This window comes from Panthera tigris, chromosome D4 (genome assembly GCF_018350195.1).
Source record: "Panthera tigris isolate Pti1 chromosome D4, P.tigris_Pti1_mat1.1, whole genome shotgun sequence".
NCBI lineage: Eukaryota > Metazoa > Chordata > Mammalia > Carnivora > Felidae > Panthera > Panthera tigris.
In genome coordinates, this window is record NC_056672.1 from 55,295,028 (window position 1) to 55,318,619 (window position 23,592).

The 23,592-nt window shown below is 38.9% G+C and overlaps 1 protein-coding gene and 1 pseudogene across 2 annotated transcripts in view; one reads left to right on the forward strand and one right to left on the reverse strand.

The window, feature by feature from the left end:
• Window positions 1–23,592, forward strand: part of UBE2R2 (ubiquitin conjugating enzyme E2 R2) — a 115,471-nt gene that overhangs the window by 22,463 nt on the left and 69,416 nt on the right. The window lies entirely within an intron of this gene.
• Window positions 11,101–12,451, reverse strand: LOC102970662 (annotated as a pseudogene).

A 23,592-nucleotide genomic window follows, 5' to 3' on the forward strand; every position in this document is an offset into this window, starting at 1 on the left:
TTGAGTTAAAAATTTTATAAAAATCAAAGTTTTACCTGTCTGTAGTTTAAAGAATTAAATGAGTTTTGCAAAGTTACTTCATAAAATAGTCCCCCAGACACTGCCTCTTCATTTCCATCACTCCACACAAAAGAACTTAAAATTCTTATAGCTGGGGCGCCAGGGTGGCTCAGTCGGTTAAACATCTGACTTCAGCTCAGGTCACGATCTCACGGTCCGTGAGTTCGAGCCCCGCGTTGGGCTCTGGGCTGATGGCTCTGAGCCTGGAGCCTGCTTCCAATTCTGTGTCTCCCTCTCTCTCTGCCCCTCCCCCATTCATGCTCTGTCTCTCTCTGTCTCAAAAATAAATAAACGTTAAAAAAAAAAATTCTTATAGCTGATCATTTTGGCATTAACCTCCTTAATACTGTGCTTCTATTACTACTCTCTGATTTTTAAATTTTATTATCTGTGATTGCCCGCCATAGAAGATAAGGATTTCTTTTTAAATCCCTCCACTGTCTTCTTTCCCTCTAACATATATGTTACACATACACGCACATATATTCCTCCAGTCTTCCTAAAGTTATATCATAATTATAGATCTTCATTACTTAAAATTTAAGATGTAGTAAAATATTACTTTTTTTTTAAGTTTATTTATTTTGAAAGAGACAGAGATAGTGTGAGTGGGGGAGGGGCAAGGAGAGAGAAAGAATCCCAGGCATGCTACACACTGCAAGCACAGAGCCCAACGAGGGACTCAAACTCACAAAACCATGAAATTGTGACATCAACCGAAACCAAGAGTTGAATGCTTAATCAACTGAGCCACCCAGATCCCCCCAAAATATTTTTATTTCCCACGTAATATTTTGTTTTCCATATAGTTACCTTATTTTGCTTACTCATTTACTTTTCTATGTAGTTACCACTAATCCCAAGAATTTTTTTTGTAATAGCTTTATTGAGATATAATTTATATTCCATGTAATTCTGCCACTTAATAGTGTTTAATCCAGTGGTTTGTAGCATATTACAGAGTTATGCAATCATTGTTACTACAACCAATTTTAGCATATTTTCATCACCTACCAAGAAAACTTTTTTTTTAAGTATGCTTTATGCCCAGTGTAGAGCCCACTGTGGGGCTCGAACTACAATCATGAGCTCAAAACCTGATCTGAGATCAAGTCAAACACTTTAACCGACTGAGCCACCCAGGGGACCCCCCCCCCCCCAGTTTTTTTTACCATAGGAAAATCCCTTAACCGTTAGCAGTCATACCCCGTTTCTCAGCAACCTCTTCAATCCTAAACAGTCACTGATCTACTTTTTCTGTGTATTAGACTTGCCTGTTCTAGTGCTTGCTTTGGCAGCACATATACTAGATTTGTCTGTTCTGAACATTTTGTATAGATGGAATTGTACAGTGTGTATATATACGTATATATACACACATATATACACAGATACGTTTATACATATATATATGATCTTTTGTTACTGACGTCTTTAACTTAGCACAATGTTTTCAAAATTCATCTGTTGCTGAATAAAATCACATTGTATGGACATAATGCATTTTGTTTATCCATTTGTCTGTTGATGGACATTTGGGTTGTTTCTACTTTTTGGCTATTATGAATAATGCTTCTGTGAACATTTATGTACATATTTTGTGTGGATATTCTTTTCATTTCTCTTGGGTGTGTATCTAGGGGTGGAATTGCTAGATTATATGGTAACTGTTTAATCTTGTGGGAAATTACCAGACAGTTCTCCAAAGCGGCTGTATCATTTTACTTTTCACCAGTCTCCTGAAGTATTCTGAATTTTATTCTGCATAGTTGCCTTCTGTATCTAGTTTATAGCTGTTTACTGAGTTTACTGTCTTTGCCATCAGCCTGGGTGTTTCATGCTCCTACCTGTGTTATATTGGCTGTTTACCTTATTGTCTGTGTCTTTGGTTCATTCTCATGTTTTGGTATATCATATCCTTCAGTAGATGTTTTTGAGGAGGTGTGCATAGCACATGAATTTTTGAAGTCTTCTTTTTTTTTAATTTTTTTTAACGTTTATTCATTTTTGAGAGACAGAGAGCATGAGCGGGGAAGGGGCAGAGAGAGAGGGAGATACAGAATCTGAAGCAGGCTCCAGGCTCTGAGCTGTCAGCACAGAGTCTGATGTGGGGCTCGAACTCACGAACTGCAAGATCATGACCTGAGCCGAAGTCGGACACTCAACCGACTGAGCCACCCAGGTGCCTCTACAGCTCTTATTCTAACTTGAGCTCTTACTGAATTTGAGTTGCTTGGCAGGGTATAGAATTCTAGATTGGAAATCACATAGCTTTAGAATTTTGAGGCTATTGCTCTATTATCTTCTTGGTTCCAAAAGGGCTTTTTGAAATTCAGAACCATTCTAAATCCTGCCCATTATATGTGAATTCTTTTCTTCTGGAAATTTGCAAGATCATCTTTGTGTTCCCACTGTTCTGAAATTTCACATTGCTATGGGTACTTTTAATCTGGAAACTCGTGTTCTTCAGCATTGAAAAATTTTCTTGAGTTATTTCAATGATATTTCTCCTATAAATTTTTTTTGCTGTTATCTTTTGGAAGTGCCTGTTACGTGGATGTTGGATTGCCTGGATTAATCTCTAATTTACATTGTCTTTGAGGTGCCTGAGTGGGTCAGTTGGTTAAGCATCCAATTCTTTTTTTTTTTTTATTTAAAAAAAATTTTTTTTCTTTTAACGTTTATTTATTTTTGAGACAGAGAGAGACAGAGCATGAACAGGGGAGGAGCAGAGAGAGAGGGAGACACAGAATCTGAAACAGGCTCCAGGCTCTGAGCTGTCAGCACAGAGCCCAACGAGGGGCTCGAACTCACGGACTGTGAGATCATGACCTGAGCCGAAGTCGGATGCTTAACCGACCAAGCCACCCAGGCGCCCCAAGCATCCAATTCTTGATGTCAACTCAGGTCATGATCTCTCACTGTCTGCTGGGCATGGAACCTGCTGATTCTCTCTCTCTCCCCTTCTGCCCCTCCTTTATTTACACTCACTGTCTCCCTGTCAAAAAAAAAAAAAAAAAGTCTTTTTATCTGATTTTCAGTTTCTTTGTATTTTTATTTTTGTTATTATTTATTGTTTTTTTAAGTAATCTCTACCCTTAATGTGGGGCTTGAACTCACTACCCCAAGATCAAGAGTTGCATGATCTCACTGAGCCAGCCAGGTGCCCCATGTTTTTATACTTTTACTCTTGATTTCAGCTCAGATTATGATCTCATGAGGCAACTATGCAGAATAAAATTCATGCACTGACAGTGTGGAGTCTGCTTGGAATTCTGTCTCTCTTCCTCTCTCTCTGTCCCTTCCCCACTCATGGCCCCCCCTTCTCTCTGTCTCTCTCTCTGTCTCTCTCTGTCTCTGTCTCTCTCTCAAAATAAATAAAAACTTTAAAAAAATTACCTCACCTGGAGTGCTTAGCTGACTCAGTAGGAGGAGCATGTGGCTCTTGATCTCAGGGTTGTAAGTTTGAGCCCCACACTGGGTGTGGAGATTACTTAAAAAAAAAAAAAAAAAAAAAAATCTTGGGTGCCTGAATGGCTCAGCTGGTTAGGCATCTGGGTCTTGATTGTGGCTTAGGTCATGATCTCACAGTTTGTATGAGCCCCTTGTTGGTCTTCCTGCTCACAGCGAGGAGCCTACTTGCGATTCTTTCTCTCCCTATCTCTGCCCCTCTCCCCGCTCACACTCTGTCACAAAATAAATAAACTTAAAAAGAAATAATTAACTCACCTTTATCTTTCACCCCTTCTGTGGAGTTATTCATTTTTGTTTTATGTAGCATTTTTAGTATAATTTACATAGAATAAAATGTACTGATTTTAAGGGTGTGGCTTGATTAATTTTGACAAATCCCATTTAGTCACCACCTCTGTGAAATTATAGAACATTTCCGTAATTCCAGACAGTTCCTTCATACCCCTTCCCAGTAATTTTCCCCCACATCATCCCAGGCAGCTACTCTTGTTTGCTATCACTATAGCTTTTATTTTTGCCTGTTTCAGAGATTTATGTAAATGAAATCATACAGTATGTATTCCTGGGTTTGGCTGCTTTTCCTCAACATATTGTTTTTGAGATTCACATATGTTACATGTAGTTTGTTCCTTTGGATGAGTAGTATTCCATTGTATCAATATACCCTAATTTGTTTATCTCTTTCTCTGTTTGATAGGCATTTTTCCAGTTTTTGCTACTTGGAATAAAGCTGTTATGAACATTTCTGTTAAGGTCTTTTAGTGGACATTCATTTTTATCTCTTGGGTAAATAGAATACCTAAGAGTAGAATTTCTGTATGTTTATCTCTGCTGTTTTTATTTAAAGAGTTCTATCTTGATACCTGATTTTTAAAAATAACATTGTTTTTGAGTCTTGGTTGCAGTGTTTTCTCCGAACTTTCTGAAGACATTGTATATTTTTATGTAGCGGTAGATGGTGATTTATTTTTTTAAGCTTATTTTTCCCTCATAGACTGTTTCTTCCACGTTTTTTTTTTTTTAATTTTTTTTTTAATGTTTATTCATTTTTGAGAGAGACAGGGACAGAATGTGAGTGGGTTAGGGGCAGAGAGAGAGGGAGACACAGAATCCGAAGTAGGCTCCAGGCTCTGAGGCTGACGCAGTGCTCGAACTCATGAGCTGTGAGATCATGACCTGAGCCGAAGTCGGACGCTCAACCGACTGAGCCCCCCAGGAGCCCCCCAGGTTGTTTTTGATAAGAAAGATTCATGTTAAAGACTTTACCTTAAGTCTGGTAATCTTTGGTTATCTGCTCAGTAGTCTTTTTTTTTGTTTTTTGTTTTTTGTTTTTTCAGTTGAGGTTTAATATACAGTAAAGTGTATGCCTAGAACGAGAGAAAACATTTTTAGTGCTCCAAAAGGCACTCTTGTACCCCTTCCAAGTCTGTACCCTCACTCCCCTAAACCATTAATTAGGGGTGTCTGGCTGGCTCAGTTGGTAAAGCATGCAACTCTTTATCTCAGGGTTCTGCGTTGAAGCCGCACAATGGGCATACAGCTTACTTAAAAAACAAAACAAAACAAACACACAAAACCTAGGGGCCACCCGGATGGTTCAGTAAGTTAAGCGTCTGACTCTTGGTTTTATTGGTTTCAGCTCTGGGCATGATCTCACGGTTTGTGAGTTCGAACCACACATTGGGCTCTGTGTTGGCAGTGCAGAGCCCGCTTGGGATTCTGTCTCCACCCCCCCCCCCCCAAAATAAATAAACTTAAAAATACCCTATAGCCACTGATTATTTTGATGATTTCTATCATAATTTAGTTTTGCCTATTTTTCAACTTCATGTAAGTGAAATTATTCCATTTTTTCTTCTTTGTTATACATTCTTATAATTGTTTTTAGCAGTTATCCTAAATCAGAGTTTTTCAACTTTAACACAATTGACATTTGGAGCCAGTGATTTTTTTGTTGTGGGGTAGGGGGCTATCCTGTGTGTTGTATGATGTTTAGCAGCATCCCTGGCTGCTACCCACTAGGTACCTGTAGCAGCCGTCTCTCAGTTGTGACAACCAGTCTTCAAGCATTACAAGATGTCTCCTTGGAGGCTAAAATTGTCCCTGGTTAAGAACCACTGCCCTAGATATTTCAATCTGCATTCCTTTTTTTTTTTTTTTTAATATGTATGTATGTATGTATGTATGTATGTATGTAATCTCTATACCCAAGGTGGAACTCAAACTCATGACCCAGAGATCAAGAGTTGCATGCTCTTCTGACTGAGCCAGCCAGGTGCCCCTCAGTCTGCATACTTTATTTTTTTTAAGTTTATATATTTTGAGAGAGAGTGCACATGTGTACAGGTAGGGGAGGGGCAGAGAGAGAGAGAGGGAGAGAGAGAATCCCAAGCAGGCTGAGCACTGTCCGTGCAGAGCCCAATGTGGGGCTCCATCCCACGAACCATGAATTTTGACATGAGCCAAAATCAAGAGTCAGATGCTTAACCACTGAGCCACCTACACACCCCTGCATTCTTAACTTACTACATTTTAGTCTGAGTTAGTGCTTTTCAAAAAAAGTGAGAACCACATAACAATTGAATTCCAGTCTGTCCTCCTTACCCTTTGTGCTACTGATATCACACTTTAGTTACACATGTCTTATAGACCTCTAAGGCAATAATAGTATTGTTGTTTTACATATTTAATCCTTGTAAAATAAGCAGAAAATCTCAAACACATGCACACTTTTAAAAAAAAATATTTATGAGAGAAAAAGAGTGTGTGTGTGTGTGTGTGTGTGTGTGTGTGTGTGTGTGAGAGAGAGAGAGAGAGAGAGAGAGAGAGAGAGAGAGAGAGAGAGAGAGGAGCAGAGAGGGAGCTAGAACCCAAAGCAGGCTCTAGGCTCTGAGCTGTCAGCCCGGAAATGGGGCTCGAACTCAGGAACTGCGAGATCATGACCTGAACCGAAGTTGATGCTTAACTGACTGAGCCACCCAGGTGCCCCCCCCCCCCTTTTTTTCCTTTTCTTGTTTAAAAATATTATTTATTTTTGAGAGAGAGAGAGAGACAGACACAGACAAAGTGCAAGTGGAGATAGAGCCCGACACGGGGCATGAACCCACAAACCGTGAGATCATGACTTGAGCCGAAGTCGGACACTCAACTGACTGAGCCACCCAAGCACCCCACTTTTTTTCTTTTTTAATTAAAAAAAATTTTTTTTTTAACATTTATTTATGAGAGACAGAGAGAGACAGAGCATGAGTAGGGAGGGGCAGAGAGGAGTGTGGGACACAGAATCCAAAGCAGGCTCCAGGCTCTGAGCTGTCAGCACAGAGCCCAACGTGGGGCTGGAACTCACGGACCACAGGATCATGACCTGAGCTCAAGTCGGATGCTTAACCAACTGAGCCACCCAGGCACCCCCCACCTTTTTAATATTTATTTTTGAGAGAGAGACAGAGTGTGAGTGGGAGAGGGACAAAGAGAGAGGGAAACACAGAATTTGAAACAGGCTTCAGTCCTTGAGCTGTCAGCACAGAGCCCGATGTGGGACTTGAACTCACAAACAGTTCATGACCTGAGCTGAAGTCAGTTGCTAAACTGACTGAGCCACCTAGGTGCCCTCTCAACCCCCCCCCCTTTTTTTTTTAAATAAGGCAAATATTTATGAGACTACAGCACCCAGGTCAAAAAATAGAACTATTTTTCAGCTATCCAGGAATCCTTCCCATGTCCCGTTTTGATTATAACCTCTTCCCCCTCCCCTTCCCAGATAACCATTGTTCTGACTCTTAATCATTTCCTTATTCTTTATAGTTTTATCACCAAGTATGCATTCATAGACTATCGTGTTACTCATTTTTTAAAATTTCGGGTTTTTAAAGTTTTTTTTAAATTACAGTTTACCCCTCTGCCTCTTTCTTTACATTTTTTTCTCTTGAAGAACCCTGGCCAAAGTTTGAATTTTACTGATTGCACGTCTCATGTTGCAGTTAAGCATGTTCCTTCATCCTCTGTGTTTATTACAAATTGGTAGCTGGATTCACAGCCTTGGTCAGACTCTGGTTCAGTCCTTTAGGCATTGCTGTAGGCAGTATTGTGTTCTTTAATCAGGAGTTATGTTACTGGTTTTCTCTCTTATTGTCATGTTAGCAGTTGGGCTTAATGCCCAGATCAATTAAATTATTGATAGTTGCAAAACAGTAACATTCTGTTATTTCTTTTTTATTTATTAGTTGGGATACTTTTTTTTTTTTAATTTTTTTTAACGTTTATTTATTTTTGAGACAGAGAGAGAGCATGAACAGGGGAGGGGCAGAGAGAGGGAGACACAGAATCTGAAACAGGCTCCAGGCTCCGAGCTGTCAGCACAGAGCCCGACGCGGGGCTCAAACTCACGGACCGCAAGAACATGACCTGAGCCGAAGTCGGACGCTCAACTGACCAAGCCACCCAGGCGCCCCTAGTTGGGATACTTTTATTAAGAGATGTTTCTCTGGGGCGCATGGGTGGCTTGGTCGGTTAAGCGTCCGACTTCGGCTCAGGTCATGATCTCGCGGTCCATGAGTTTGAGCTCCGCGTCGGGCTCTGTGCTGACCGCTCAGAGCCTGGAGCCTGGAGCCTGTTTCGGATTCTGTGTCTCTCTCTCTCTCTGCCCCTCCCCTGTTCATGCTCTGTCTCTCTCTGTCTCAAAAATAAATAAACGTTAAAAAAAAAAAAAAGAGATGTTTCTGCTTATCTACTAGTTATCCAGAGCTACAGGATGCATACTTGGTTTTATGTCTTTATCTCTTTCAAGATAGCAGATTAGTTCCCTATTATCCTCTGAGAACTATTTTTAAAATAGTGTTATTGTGAATTTAGGAATTCAAACATCTGATGGGTTTTAATCAATGGTAATTATTAACATTATTGATTCTCAGATTGTCCTACTGTTGGCCAATTGAAGCCTACTACATTAGCTCTTGAATAACTTGATCCACTCCAGGTGTTCTTTATAGCATTCTTGCTATAGGGTATGACCAAGTGTTTGAGGCTTATCTTTTACATTTCCTGCTCCAGATTGGTAACCACCTGGTTTCTCCAAGACACCCTAGTTATTAGTGGAAAATGATATTTGAGAATGTCATCTGGGCATTAGGTATGTGCATTGCTGAGTTATCATTTTGTCTAAGACAGAGTTAGAGGAGTGATGTATGTACATCTGTTTCCACACACAACCACACACACACACATTTTAAGACTTAATCTCTTTTATATGACATCTATATATCCTTTTTCCCATACCCAAAATTCTGTTCTTAAGGATATAGGGAATAACGGATTAAAATGTCATCATCATTATTTTTTTAATGTTTATTTTTGAGAGGGAGAGACAGAGGGCGAGTAGGGGAGAGGCAGAGAGAGAGGGAGACACAGAATCTGAAGCATACTCTAGGCTCTGAGCTATCAGCACAGAGCTCGACACGAGGCTCGAACCCCCAAGCCACGAGATCATGACCTGAGTGAGCCTAAGTCGGATGTTTAACCGACTGAGCCACCCAGGCACCCCTAAAATATCACATTATTAATTGCTCATTTGTTTTATCCCACATTATACAGTAGTCTCAGAATAGCAATACTAATAATACTGTTAGCCATATGATTGCTGAGCAGTTGCATAAATTATTTTGCATATGCTATCTCCATTTCCTCTGTAGAGCTGTACTATCTATCTATACCATCAGATTACATTGATATTACATACTGTATTCTTTTAATCACCTATTTTTAGTTCTATAAGCAATTATAGAGTTCAGTGGAACTATATACATAGTTCAGAAGTTGACATACTTTTTCTGTAAAAGGCCAGATAGCAGATATTTTAGGCTTTGTAGGCCAGAAGGAAAAAATCAAAGTTATTATTACATAGTTACTTACATAACGAGAGAAACCAAACTTCCACAAAACCCTATTGACAAAATTCAAAATGTAAATAGTTGAGTATAATTTTTTATAATGTAGGTCTACTAATGAGAAGAATGGAATTAATTTTGGGGGTTAGATAATGCTTAATTGGGGTTCAGAGCTATTATCATTAAGATTGATTGCAGTTGTTCATTTGTGAATGTTGATCTCTAATGAGATTTTCTTTTCAAAAAGTCTACACACAGATTGGTACTGCCAAATACAAACATCAATCCGTGAGTATATGATTTTAATTGAAATAATTTATCGCTTGGAAGGCATTTATAAAATTCTGTTAGATTCTTGATATTTGTCTTTCAGTGTATCATTATAGTACAGATTAGTCACTTCCAGTTGTAGGTTAGGTTGAAGCTCCTCAGTTGCACAGTTATACATGGATTGATTTTAAAATATGAATTTTCTGGGGCGCCTGGGTGGCTCAGTTGGATAAGCGTCCAACTTTGGCCCAGGTCATGATCTTGCGGTTTGTGAGTTCAAGCCCTGTGTCGGGCTCTGTGCTGACAGCCAGAGCCTGGAGCCCACTTCGGCTTCTGTGTCTCTGTGTCTCTCTGCCCCTCCCCCACTTGCGCTCTGTCTCTCTCTGCCTATCAAAAATAAATAAATGTAAAAATAAAAAGAAAATTAAAAAATAAAATAAAATATGAATTTTCTGTTTTACTTAGGGTCCAAAAACACTGCTGAAATTGTCCTTTGAGCTCAGAAAATAGATATTTTGCAAATTTGTGTGGGAATGGAGACCTTAATTTTTGACTGAACAGGAAGCGTATAAGCAGTTTGCCATTACATACGATTCTAATAGCTTTAGTTATTAAAATATTTTAGGCTTTACCTGCAGTGTGTTTCTTATATAAGCAGTCTTTTGCTAATTTTAAGTTCATCAAGAAACCAAGTTTTCAGCAAAAGCTAAATTTTCAAATCCATTTGGTGTTCTACAATAATGGTTGTGGCTGATTTTTTTTCTTTAGAAAAATGTTGAGTCCATTCCTTGGGCTCAAAAAATGGCAGTAAAACTGCCAAGCCATGGAACTGCTGAGCGGTGGGGCAAGTCAGGATATTCAGCTTCTGTTTTGGAGCCAATGATGGTGAAATCCCCGAAAGCAAATGAAATTTATCTTTTGGCACTACTGGTCTATAAGACATGATGGGTTCAGATATTTTCCCGAGAATACCTGCTGCTGAGTAATACAGTGAATAACCATAGTCTTGAAATACCTTATACATTTTACATTTTCATAAGTTTTGTTAATTTGTCCCCACTAAGCCTTTTTCTTACCACACACATTTTACCACCATTGCTTGTAGCATTTCTTAGATTCCACTTCAGGTTATACTGAATTAATGATTTCTTAAGTTTGAAAATACTCTTTACTCTAGTAGTTTCACATAGGCATTCATAGAGGCTAATTTTTTAGTTACTCAAACTCTGTATTGATTGATCAAATAAATAACTGATAAGTAATCTGCAACATCTGTTAACTCATCTGTATTCAAGGAAACCTGCTAGAAATCATTTGCCTTGTTTTTAAATTGACTATTGCTATTGCTCCCAATATCCTCAACTTGGTTGAACAACTGTTCTCTCTGGAAAGGCTAATAATCTTAAACAAGTTCGTTTTCTCTAGACACATTTCCTTGACTGCTGTAATCAAACATTATTTAATTAACTCACCATTAGTAAATGGCTTTCCTTGCTAGGCTGACAAATGAGCTACTCACACACATAGTGTGGTTGCAGTTTCATTTTTTCATTTTATGAAGAAATTAATATGAGATAATTTAAAATTTTCTGATTTTCTAATGCTTTCCTGTGAGTTGGGAACTCTTATGATGAGTACAATCTGGTAATGTCTCTATATGTTGTATTCTTTTAGCATAGTTATAGTGTCATTACATAATAAAGACAATGCTTTGCCATCTAATTTGATGACAAAACATACTCCACTGTGCCTTGATGTGTGACATTTAAAGTGCACTTTCTTGTTTTGACATGATGGGTTATGCACTCATAAATAAAATTAAAATGTCATGTACAGCAGTATGTGTGACACTCCATGCTGTCAGATACAACTACATCACTGCAATTTATAGTGCACCGTGATGCAGCAGTGTGAGAGGGCACCACATAGTCTCTATTGCAGCTACTCAACTCTGCATTGCAGCATTAGAACAGCCAAGCCAATCATAAAAAAATGAGTGTGATGGTGTTCCCATAAAACTTTATTTTATGGATATTGAAATTTGAATTTTTTTTTTTTATTTGAAAAGTACTTGTTAGTATTTAATGAACCTCTCTCCATGTGGCTTCAGGCTTCAGGCTACCAGGACACAGGCTCCCCCCACACTCTTAATCTTCTCCCCAGCTCTTCTACTGAAGAATTTGGCCTTCACAATGACAGGCTGTTTGGGGAGCTTTCCCTTTCCCAAAACTTTGTAGTAGCCCGATTGCACCACATCAATGATAGGAGCAGCTCCAGTCTTATTTTTGGCAGCATTTACCTGTTTCTGCTCACTAACCAAGGTCCACAGTTTATCAAGGTTGACAGTTGGGCAGAAGCTCTAGTTCCTTTTGAAGTGGTAATGTCTCATACCAACTTTTTCAAAGTAACCTGGATGATATTTGTCAAAGTTGATCCTGTGGTGATGCATGCCACCAGCATTACCCCGGCCTCCTGGGTGCTTCCGGTGCTTGCCGATGCAGCGGTGGCCGTGGCTCACGTGGCCCTGGCTCACGTGGCTCCGAAGTTTCTGGGTCTTCCTCAGTCTGGATGGCATATCGGTGGCCCAGAAAAAAGAGTGAAATTTGAATTTTATGTGTTTTTAGGCATCGCAAATATTCTTTGTATTTAACCACATATTTCCCTTTCAACTGTTTTTCATCAGTTCTTGCAGGGTACTTTTTTTGTTTTTTTGTTTACTTATTTATTTTGAAAGAGAGAGAGAGAGAGTGCGAATGGGGCAGGGTCAGAGAGAAAGGGAGAGAGAAAATCCCAAGCAGGCTCCATGTTGTCAGCGCAGAGCCTGACAGCAGGTTTGATCCCATGAACCATGAGATCATGACCTGAGCCAAAATCAAGAGTTGGATGCTCAACTGACTGATCCATCCGGTGCCCCTGCAGTGGTACTTTTATCTTAGATGTTTTCCTTCAGCATGAGGAACTTGCTTTCAATAAATTATGTAGTGCAAATTTGCTGACAACAATTTATCTCCGCTTTCGTTTGCCTGAAAACATCTTTATTTTTTGAAGTTTTTTTTTTTTTTTTTTTTTTTTTCTGGGTGTAGAATTGTAGCTTTTTTGGTGGGAGGGTGGGGGTGGGCCAGAGAAGAAGCTTTCAGTATTCCAAAATCATCATTTTCTTGTTTTCTGGCTTCCTTAATTTCTTTTTTCCCCTAGCTTTATTGAGATAAAATGGACATATAACTTTAAGTTATGTAAAAGTTTACCGTGTGCAGTGCAATTATATTGCAAAATGATTACCACAACGTGGTTAGTTAACATATCCTTTATCTCTCATAATTACCAGGTTTTTGTTGTTATGGTGGTGAGAATGTTTATGATCCACTCTCTTAGCAGCTTTCAAGTACATTGTTGTTAACTATAGCCCCCATGCTATACATTTGATCCCTAGAACTTACTCATCTTACAACTGGAAGTTTGTACCCTTTGACCAACATCCCCATCCCCACCCCCACCCCCACTCTCACCCCCATCCCAAAGCCCTGGCAACCACCAACCAATCAATCAACTCTCTGTTTCTGTGACTTTGGCTTTTTTAGATTCCACAACTAAGTGAGATAATACAGTATTTGTATTTCTCTGTCTGACTTAACTTTACTTAGCATAATGCCCTCAGTGTTCATCCATCTTCTCCCAAACAGCAGGATTTTCTTTTATGGCTGAATAATATTCCATTGTATATGTATTGGCTTCCTGAATTCCTTTTGACAAGTCAGCTATCAGTACTATTATTGCCACTTTAAGATAATGTCTTTTTTTCTTCTGGCTACTTTTAAGATTCTCTCTTTGTTTTCAGCATTTTATGGTGTGCTTAGATGTGGTTTTCTTGGCATTTATCCTGCTTTTGGTTCACTGAGCTTTTTTTTTTTTTTAAGTTTATTTTGAGAGAGAGAGCACAAGTGCACGTGCATGAGTGGGGGAGGGACAGAGAGAGAGAGAGAATCCCAAGCAAGCTCTGCACCATCAGCACGGAGCCCAATGCAGGGCTTGAACCCACGAACCATAAGATCATGACCTGAGCCCAAATCAAGGGGCTCCTGGGTGGCTCAGATCATGATCTCATGGTTTGCAAGTTCAAGCCCTGCATTAGGCTCTCTGCTGTCAGTGTGGATTCCACTTCACATCCTCTGTCGCCCTCTCTCTCTCTCTGCACCTCCCCACTTGTGCTCGCTCACTGTCTCTCTTTCTCTCTCTCTCTCTCTCTCTCTCTCTCTCTCTCTCAAAAATAAACATTTAAAGAGTCTGGCGCTAAATCGGCTGAGCTACCCAGGTACCCCAGTTCACTGAGCTTCTTAAATTTGTGTGTGGTTCATCAGTTTTGGAAAATTCTTAGCCATTATGTCTTTGTATATTGCTTTTACCTTGTTCTGTCTCTCTCATCTCCATTTATAGATTAGACCTTTTGTAATTAGGTCCTACCTATCTCCTACACTCTGTTCTGTCCTTTTTTTTTTTTTTTTCTTCCTGTTCTGTGCTTCACTGTGAACATTTTATTGACCTGAATTTGAGTTCACTAATCCTGTTTGATGCTGTTCCAAATCTGCAGTTAAATCTACCCAGTGAGTCCCCAGTTCTAGATACTCTATTTCAGGTTTAGACTTTTTAAACTAGATTCAAGTTATTTGGTGAAGTTTATTTTAAAAATTAATTCACATCTTTTTCTCTATTTTCTTTTAACATACTAATCTTTGGCATTTTAAAGACCTTGGCTACTAACTCGAATACTTGGGTCATCTGTGGATTTGTTTCTATACCTTTTTCCTCTCTTGATTATCAGTCATTATTCTGCCTCTCTATATGTCAGTTTTTTATTATATGTTGGAGAATGCATATAAAAGAACCATAGAGAGGCAGAGGTAATCTTTATCCAAAGGTGCTTTCCCCTTTCCCTCTGTTAGGAAGATAGGTTGTCAGGCTGTTCCTTTCAAACCAGGCAAGGATTAATTTAGACTGGGGCTTGGGTTACAGTTTAGTAAGACTTAGTTCATCTCTAGTTGCCCTAGTGTTTCTGGTATGCTCCTCTGGACTTTTCTTTGAGAGAGGTGAATTTATGTCTTCTCAGCTTTGGATGACTACAGGAGATGGAATTCTGTCCTTCAGAAGTTCTGAGTTAGCTTTTTATAAAACCTCTGACACCATGCAGCTATAAAATCTGAAGGGAGATTGTGTTTTTGTGTCTATGCCCTAGAGCCAGGGGAAAATTGTCCATGTGTTTTAAGCACTTGTCCTTCATTCCAACCCTGTGTGACCACCAAAAACTGATTTCTCTTTCTCTTAGAGTCCCCCTACCAATGTCCAGTCTCCTTTTTCAGCACTCCCCTCCCCCTGCTCAATTGGCAAAATGCCCTCTACCACTGAAAAAGAAAATGAATAAAGTGGCCATCTGTTTCTGGCTTATAAAAGAAAGACTTTCCTCTTTCTGAAATTTTAGTTCAAATAGGTCTTGTTACTTTTGTCATTTTCCATATTCTTTCCAAAAATGTGATTTTTGCAAACTGCCCTCACTCCCTGCCACTTTGCACCATTGCAGTGAGAACATTGGTCTGTGACCTACTGTATCTTACTTGGAAGGAGAATTGTCTCCTATTTAATATCTGAGTGACCAAAAAGCTGGCCAAGTTCTGAGTGCATGGATGGCAGGCAACTTTTAACATATGATCTGGCTAGCCTTTTTCTAATGGAACCTCTTAATGTCACTATCTTTAGGCCTTTCTTTTGGGCCTGTGAGTTTCCTCAGTGGAGGCCTTTAACGGTTTTCTGTCTGGAGAGTAAGAGACTACCAATTATCTGTGAGCCACCTGAGGAAGATGACTAGGGTTGTCAGGTTATAGCATATTATCTTTTACTTACTGCCCACTGCCTGATTGCAGCATGGAGTTACAACCCTACACTGAGCCTGATGTTACCCAACTCAAAGACTTTGACCTTCTCCAGAGAATAAAGCGTCTGTCTTCTGGCAAGAGCATCCAGCTGCATAAGTCAGGGAGGGGATTTGAGAAGCTGACTGCTTTATAAAAAAACCTTCAGGCAGCCTTCCTTCTCTTAGCTCTCTCCTATTCCCACTTCCAGAGCTACTTGATGCTTCCAGTTTTCAAGATTTGGGGGAGGGGAGGTCGTTGTATGTATAATGTTGGTTCTCTGTTTTTCCACTGCCAGTTTAAGACCGCTTTCTCTGGCCAGTTGGAATAATTTGTTTCTTTTCCATCTGTTTTCTACTGTCCAAAATTTAATTGCTTTGTCTCTTTGGGCATTGTCTTTGTCCTTGTGGGTGTATGCTTTAAAAAAAAAAATCCTATATTTTAAGTTTTAGTGGGTCTGAGGATGAGCAAAAATAGGAGCTATGACTTCAATCTATAATACTAAAAAAAGATAACTTGGTACAAAACTCATAAGGTATAAAAGGGCACTTACAGCAAAAAGTTAGTCTGAATAATCTATTCTTTTCTACTGGTTGTAATGCAACCTTTATCATAATCCAAATTCCCATTTACTTGGGTCTGTTTCTGTTTGTTCATTAATCTCTACCTACTTTGACTTATTTTGGCTTAGAGTACATTTTTAATGTCTATTAATGTTATTTTCCACTCATTATTTTTGTTTTTCCTGAGAAATTTCATGGCTGTTCTTCCTTATTTTTTGTAGGAACCTTTGGATCAAATTGGCTGGGTCTCCCCAAAATTCGTTTAGTACCTTTTGTTTGTTGTTTTTAGTCATTGCATTACATCTAACAGTTAATTTGGAAAGAGTTGACATCTTAACAATATTAAAATCTTTCTATGACCTTTCATTTATTCAGAGCTTCTTTTATATATCTTTCAGACCTCTTATTTATTTGTTTTTTTTTCTTTTTCTTTTTCTTTTGTAAATTGTATTTTTTTAAAATTTTATTTATTTTGAGAGAGAGAGAGAGAGAGCATGTGTGTGTGCCAGCCAGTGGAGAAGGAGTGAAGAGAGAGGGAGAGAGAATCCCAAGCGAGCTCCATGCTACACAGAGCTCCATCTCATGAACCGTAAGATCATGACCTTCGCCGAACTCAAGAGTCAGATGCTTAACTGACTGAGCCACCCAGGTGTCCCTGTATTTTTTTTTTTTTAAGACTATTTTTTTTTTTTTTAGAACAGTTTAAGGTTCACAGCAAAATTGGGAGAAAGGTACAGAGATTTCCCATATACAACTGACCCCATGAGTTGCATAGCCTTCCCCGTTATCAGTTTCTCCCACCTTCTCCCATAGTGGTACATTTGTTATAGTTGGTGGACCTACATTGACACCTCACAATCACCTACAGTCCCATTTCACATTCAGGCTCACTCTTGGCATTGCGCATTCACAAATGTGTAATGACATGTATGATCCTTAATACAGAGTATTTTCACTGTCCTGGAAATCCTTTGTGGTTTTCTGTTCATCCCTCCCACCCCCAACCACTGATTTTTTTCTATCTCTATTGTTTTGTCTTTTTCAGAATGCCATATAGTTAGAATCATTTGGTGTTTAGCCTTTCACATTGGCTCTTATTTAGTAATAGACATTTTAGATCCTCCATGACCTTTAGTGGCTTGATAGCTCATTTCTTTTTAGCATTCAGTAATAATACATTGTCTGGATATACCATAGTTTGCTTCCATTTACCCAACTAAGCACATCTTGGTTGCTTCAAATTTTGGCAGTTATTAATAAGGCTGCTGTTAATATTTATGTACAGGTTTTTGTGTGGACATAAGTTTTCAACTGATTTGGGTTTTTTGTTTGTTTTTTATTGATTTTTGAGAGAGAGACAGATAGAGTACAAGCAGTGGAGGGGCAGAGAGAGAGGGAGACACAGAACCCCAAGCAGGCTCCAGGCTCCAAGCTGCCAGCACAGAGCCCAATGCTCCTCGAACTCAAGCACCATGAGATAGGACCCGAGCTGAAGTTGGACGCCCAACTGACTGAGCCACCCAGGGGCCCCTTAAATGATTTGGGTTTTAAATACCAAAGAACATGATTGCTAGATTGTATGAGTATGTTTAATTGTAAGAGTCTGCCCAACACAGTGGCTATATCATTTTACATTCCCACCAGCAATGAATAAGAGTTCTAGTTGTTCCACATCCTCGTCAGCATTTGATTTTGTCAGTATTTTGGATCTTAACCATTCTAATAGGTGTTAGTGGAATTTCATTGTTTTAATTTGTAATTGTAATGATGTGTAATGTTGAGAAATCTTTTCATATGTTTATTTGCTATCTGTGTGTCCTTAGAGTTCTGTTCAGATCTTTTACCTGTTTTTAAATCATGTTATTTTCTTATTGTTGAGCTTTAAGAGTTCTTTGTATATTTTGGAGTAGTCTTTTATCCCATGTGCCTTTTTTTTTTTTTTTTAATGTATTTTCTATGCCCAACGTGGGGCTTGAAGTCACAGCCCCAAGATCAAAAGTCACATGTTCCACTAACTGAGCCAGCCAGGCAGCCCTATTACATGTGTCTTACACCAGTATTTTCTCCCAGTGTATGGCTTGTCTTCTCATTCTCTTGTCAGCATCTTACACAGAACTCTTTTTAATTTTAATTAAGTCCAACTTATCAGTTCTTTCTTTTGGGCCTTTGGCATTATATCTAAAAATTTATTGCCAAATCCAAGGATATCTGGATTTTTCTCCTGTGTTATGTTCTAGTTTATGGTTTTGTGTTTTGCATTATGTCTATGGTCTATTTTTAGTTAATTTTTGTGAAGGGTGTAATGTCTGTGTCTAGATACCGTTTTCACGGTATCATGCTTAACTTGCAGCACCCCTTTTTTTACTTACTATGTGCTTTCCTTGTCTTTAAAGAGTATCCTCATCCTTTTTCTTTACATATTAATCTTGTACATTCAATTTTATTGCTAAGTAATTGTTTTTTATTGTTGCTATTTCAAATAGGATTTTTTTCTTTTTTTTAAGTTTATTTATTTATTTTGAGAGAGAGCATGAGTAGGAGAGGGGCAGAGGGGTGTGGGGGGAGAGAGAATCCCAAGCAGGCTTCATGCTATTGGTGCAGACCATGGTCTGAGCCGAAATCAAGAGTCAGACACTTAACCAACTGAGCCCCCCAGGCGCCTCCCAGGCTAAGGAGTCTTAATCTGAGAAAATTGTATAATTCAACAGAGAATTAACAAAGATAATGACAGTTACTGTTTATGCTTAGCCAACTGAGCCACCCAGGCACCTATAGCTACTGTTTATGAAGAGGTTAACATGTGCCATGCCCTGTGCTAAGGGGAATATACATATATGTAATATCCAGACTTCCGTTAATTACTAGCTGTATGACCTTGTGCAGGTTTCTAAAACTCTTTTTATTCATTTTCCTCTTTGTAATAAGGAGTTTGATGACAATACCTGCCTCACAGGGTTGTTTTAAGAATTAAATGAATTAATAGGGGCTCTTGGGTGGCTCAGTCAGTTGAGTGTACTACTTCGGCTCAGTCATGATGTCACCATTTGTGAGTTTGAACCCCGTATCAGGCTCACTGCTGTCCACACAGAACCTGCTTTGGATCCTGTGTTCCCTCCTCTCTCTGCCCCTCTCCACCTCTCAAAAATAAACAAACATTAAAAAAAAAGAATTAAGTGAATTAATATGTAAAGAATTTAGAACAGTGCCTGGCACATAGTAAGCACTCACTGAGAGCTGCTACTGCACTATTTCTTATAGCAATCCCATGCGGTATATTACTGGACAGTTCTATATATGTGGGGAAACTAAGGCTCACAGGGCGTTTAGTAGTCCAAGGTCTAATACAGATTAGTCTGTATTCCTGATTTTGTAGCTTATTAAGTCTGTCTGTCTTAATTGTATTTTGCCCAAGCCTCCCAAAGCAGGATAGCTGGATGTTCAGACAAGACAGTTTGTCAGGATGTTGTCTCATGAGGGGATCAGATAGACCCCTGCTGCTGGAATTTGGAACAGTATAGCCTTCAGAAAGACATTGGCCATTGCAAGAAGAAACGAAATATACTTTTAGAACAAGAACTTCAGAATTAGAGTTGGAGCACATGCTGGCATTTGGGCTGGGGGAAAGAGGTTGGAGCCCAGAGGTTGTTCCTGGGAGTTAGGGATGCATTGATTCTGTGGGTGTCGAAAAGTGGCAATAGCTGCAAGGACAGTTACATCAGAAACTGGATGGGGCGCCTGGGTGGCGCAGTCGGTTAAGCGTCCGACTTCAGCCAGGTCACGATCTCGCGGTCCGTGAGTTCGAGCCCCGCGTCAGGCTCTGGGCTGATGGCTCGGAGCCTGGAGCCTGTTTCCGATTCTGTGTCTCCCTCTCTCTCTGCCCCTCCCCCGTTCATGCTCTGTCTCTCTCTGTCCCAAAAATAAATAAAAAAATGTTGAAAAAAAAAAATTAAAAAAAAAAAAAAAGAAACTGGTAACGAGGGTGGCATTAGTTACTTCATTTCTCAGTCACTTGTATTTACTCTTCATCTCATAATACCAGACCAGCTGTGCTCTGATTGCAGCTGGCGTCATGAGCTACAGAACTCATGACGGTTTAGATGCCCTTTGCAATAACAAATTTCTTCTCAGTCCTGGTGTCTGATGACGGCACTGACCTGCTGATCTGGATTCCTGACTTCTGGCTTACTCTTAACCTCTTAAAATTTCCCTGTCCCTCCAAATCCTGCTAATCCAGATTTCTTACTGCCGTCATACTACTGATTTGACACTTGCTTTTTTCCTTTTAATTAAATTTAATTTTCATTTACAAAAATAATTAAAATATATATAGTTTTATATGTATCCATCCCTACTCCCAAAAGCAGTCTCTTTCAGCTGTTTTAGAAGTGAAGAGTAAGTGAGTCTTTGGTTGCCTCCATGTTTACTTTCAGCGTAAAGCCATGCCTGAGGTGAATTCTACCCCCAGACTCAGTCACATATTGCCAGTATTTATTTAAACCAGTTTTTTGTTGTTGTTCCTAGTGTTAATAATCATACTCGTCAGTTCATGGCTCTTTATCATTATTTTGCCCATACCAGACCTTTTCTTGTTTGTTTGGTGGTAGTTGGTAGGTAGGTTTGTATGCAGCCATTTCTTTTTATTCCCATTCCCACTTTTCCTTCCCTCTTTTTCCTTAGGCAACCATTCTTTTTCTTTTTCTTTTTTTTTTTTTTAAGCAGGCTTCAGGCCCAGCATGGAGCCAGCACTGGGCCCAACATGCGGCTTGGACTCAGGACTGTAAGATCAAGACCTGAGCTAAAGAGTTGGATGCTTAACTGACTGAGCCACCCAGGCACCCCCCTCTTAGGCAACCATTCTAATGTATTTATGAATATTCTTTGATAGGCACTCATAAGAATCACTTAAAAATTTTTTTTAACAATGACAAACTTGGAGAAAAGCTCCAAGAACTTTCTTCCTGAACCATTTGATAGTAAATTCTCAGTGTCTAATTTCCCACCATTTCTCTAAATATTTTAGTTTATTTTCTACAAACAATATTATTCTGTATAATCTCAATATAACTATTAACAATTAAGAAATTAATGTTGAGGCATTAGTACCATCTAATCCTCAAGCCCCATTCAATTTTGCCAATTTTCTTAATACTGTTCTTTGTAGTAGAAGAATTCAGAATCATGTGTTGCTTTTGCTTTTAGTTGTGTCCCTATAATCTATCTCAGACTCTAATAATTTCTTGTGTTTTTCTAGACTTTAATGCCCTTGATGGGTTTGATGGTTATAGGACACCTCTATTTTGTAGAATATCCCTCAATTTGAGTTAGTAATGTTTCCTCATGTTTATTTCAGGTGGCATATGATTGTGATTTGTCTCATTACTGAGGATGTTCATTTTGGTCACTTAGGTCAGGTCAGGTTAGGTTAGGTCAGGTTTCTATAAAGTTACTCTTCTCCTTTGTAGTGGATAAGTATTTTGTGGGAAACTATTTTGAAGCTATATAAACATTCAGTTCCTACTCAGCTTTCAATTTATTTATGTTTGTATGGATTCATAGTTTATTATTTTATTCAATGGCTAATGATGGTATGCATTCAGATATAAAACTATATGCATATATATTACATTGGTATAAATGATGTAGTTTGATTTTATTTTAATATAATGGTATATTAAAGTGTTAAAATGTGATCTAAATCTGGAAGGTCATATTTCAGAATGTTTAGGATGATTATCTGGTTGGTGGTGAGTCAAACTCTACCATAATGAGATAGGGTGGAGTTCAAAAAATTTAATCACATAAAATATAAGCTTAGTGTTATTTCTGGCTGGCCTGAAGTTATAGGTATCCAGCTGCTTGATCCAGTTCTGACCTGGTCCTGGCTGCAGTTTTGTGCCACCTGGTGGCATTTGTCCACTTCAGTATAATATAAATGCGACAAATCTGGCTGCTTAGGACTTCATGCATTGGTAGCAATTTTAGGTGTGGTTAGTTGATGCCAGCTTCTTTGACACAATCTGGTGAATTTGGGCCAAGTGAGTACTGGGTATGAGAAGACCTATTCTCTATCTCTTTGCTTTCTAAGACAGGTGGCCTACTTTTCTCTTCCTGGCCTTACCCTTGCCTCTGTCAGTATAGGGGTGAGCGGGTGGATATATTTACTGTACTATTGGTGATTTTTATTTTCTCTGCTTTGAAAATCTATATTTTCTCATATTCTCCAAATTAACATGTATGAAGTATTAATAAAGTATTTTTTTAAGTTTATTTATTTATTTTGAGAGAGAGATCAGGGGAAGGGAAGAGAGGGGAGAAGGAGAGAGAATCACAAACAGGGTCCACATTACCAGTGCAGAGCCTGATGTGGGGCTCGAACCCAGGAACCGTGAGATCATGACCTGAGCCAGAATCCAGAGTCAGACACTTAACCGACTGAGCCACCCATGTGCCCCAAGTATTAATCACAGAAAATATTAATAACAGAGAGAAAGATGGAAGGCTCAGCTGTCACAGGAATAAGGGAAACCATATTAAGTAGATGATTTATGTAGAAACCGTTTTCTAGCCCTTCAAAGAAATTTTCAACCCGTGTTTAAGTCTTACTACCAGGACTTGTTCTGGGTATATGAAAGGATTCTTCCAAAGCAAGTCTTGTCTTTAATTATTCTATTTTTTAAAAGTTTTTATTTATTTAAGTAATCTCTACACCCATCATGGGGCTTGATCTCACCACTCCTAGATCAAGAGTCGTATGCCCTTCTGAGCCAGCCAGGAGCCCCTAATTTTTCTATTTTAATTCTATTACGTATTATCACCATTTCTGGATTATTTTCCGATTTCTTCTGATTCCTTCATCTACCCACTAACATTTTCTTTTTGTATCTTAGGTGCAAAAGGTTAAGTTAATCATAATCCACAGTTTATAGCCCATTTTTGTCATTGGTTTATGCTAACTACCACTTGTGTTACTTGCTTCTATCTTTATACCCCACTTCCATTTCACTCCTGCCCTAGGCAACCATTCTGGTGTGTACTTTTTAATTTGTACTTGTTCCTACAAAATGTGTGTTATTCAGTATACATGTATTTTACTTTATGTACTTTAAGTATTATTCATATTTTTATTTTCTCCTAAGCAGTATATTTTATTTCTTCTTCTTTTTTTAAGATTATTTGAGGGAGAGAGAGCATGTGTGCATGAACAGGGGAAAGGCAGAGAGAGAGAGGTAGAGAAAGAATCCCAAGCAGGCTCTGTGCTGTCAGTGTGGAGCCCAAGGTGGGGCTCGATCCCGTGAACTGTGAGACCATGACCTGAGCTGAAATCGAGAGTTGGACACTTAACTGACTGAGCCACCCAGACACCTTCCATTTAAAAAAAAAAAAAACTTATGGAAAATGTAAAGATAAAAGTGGAGAGAATCTTAAAATGAACTCTGATGTACCTAT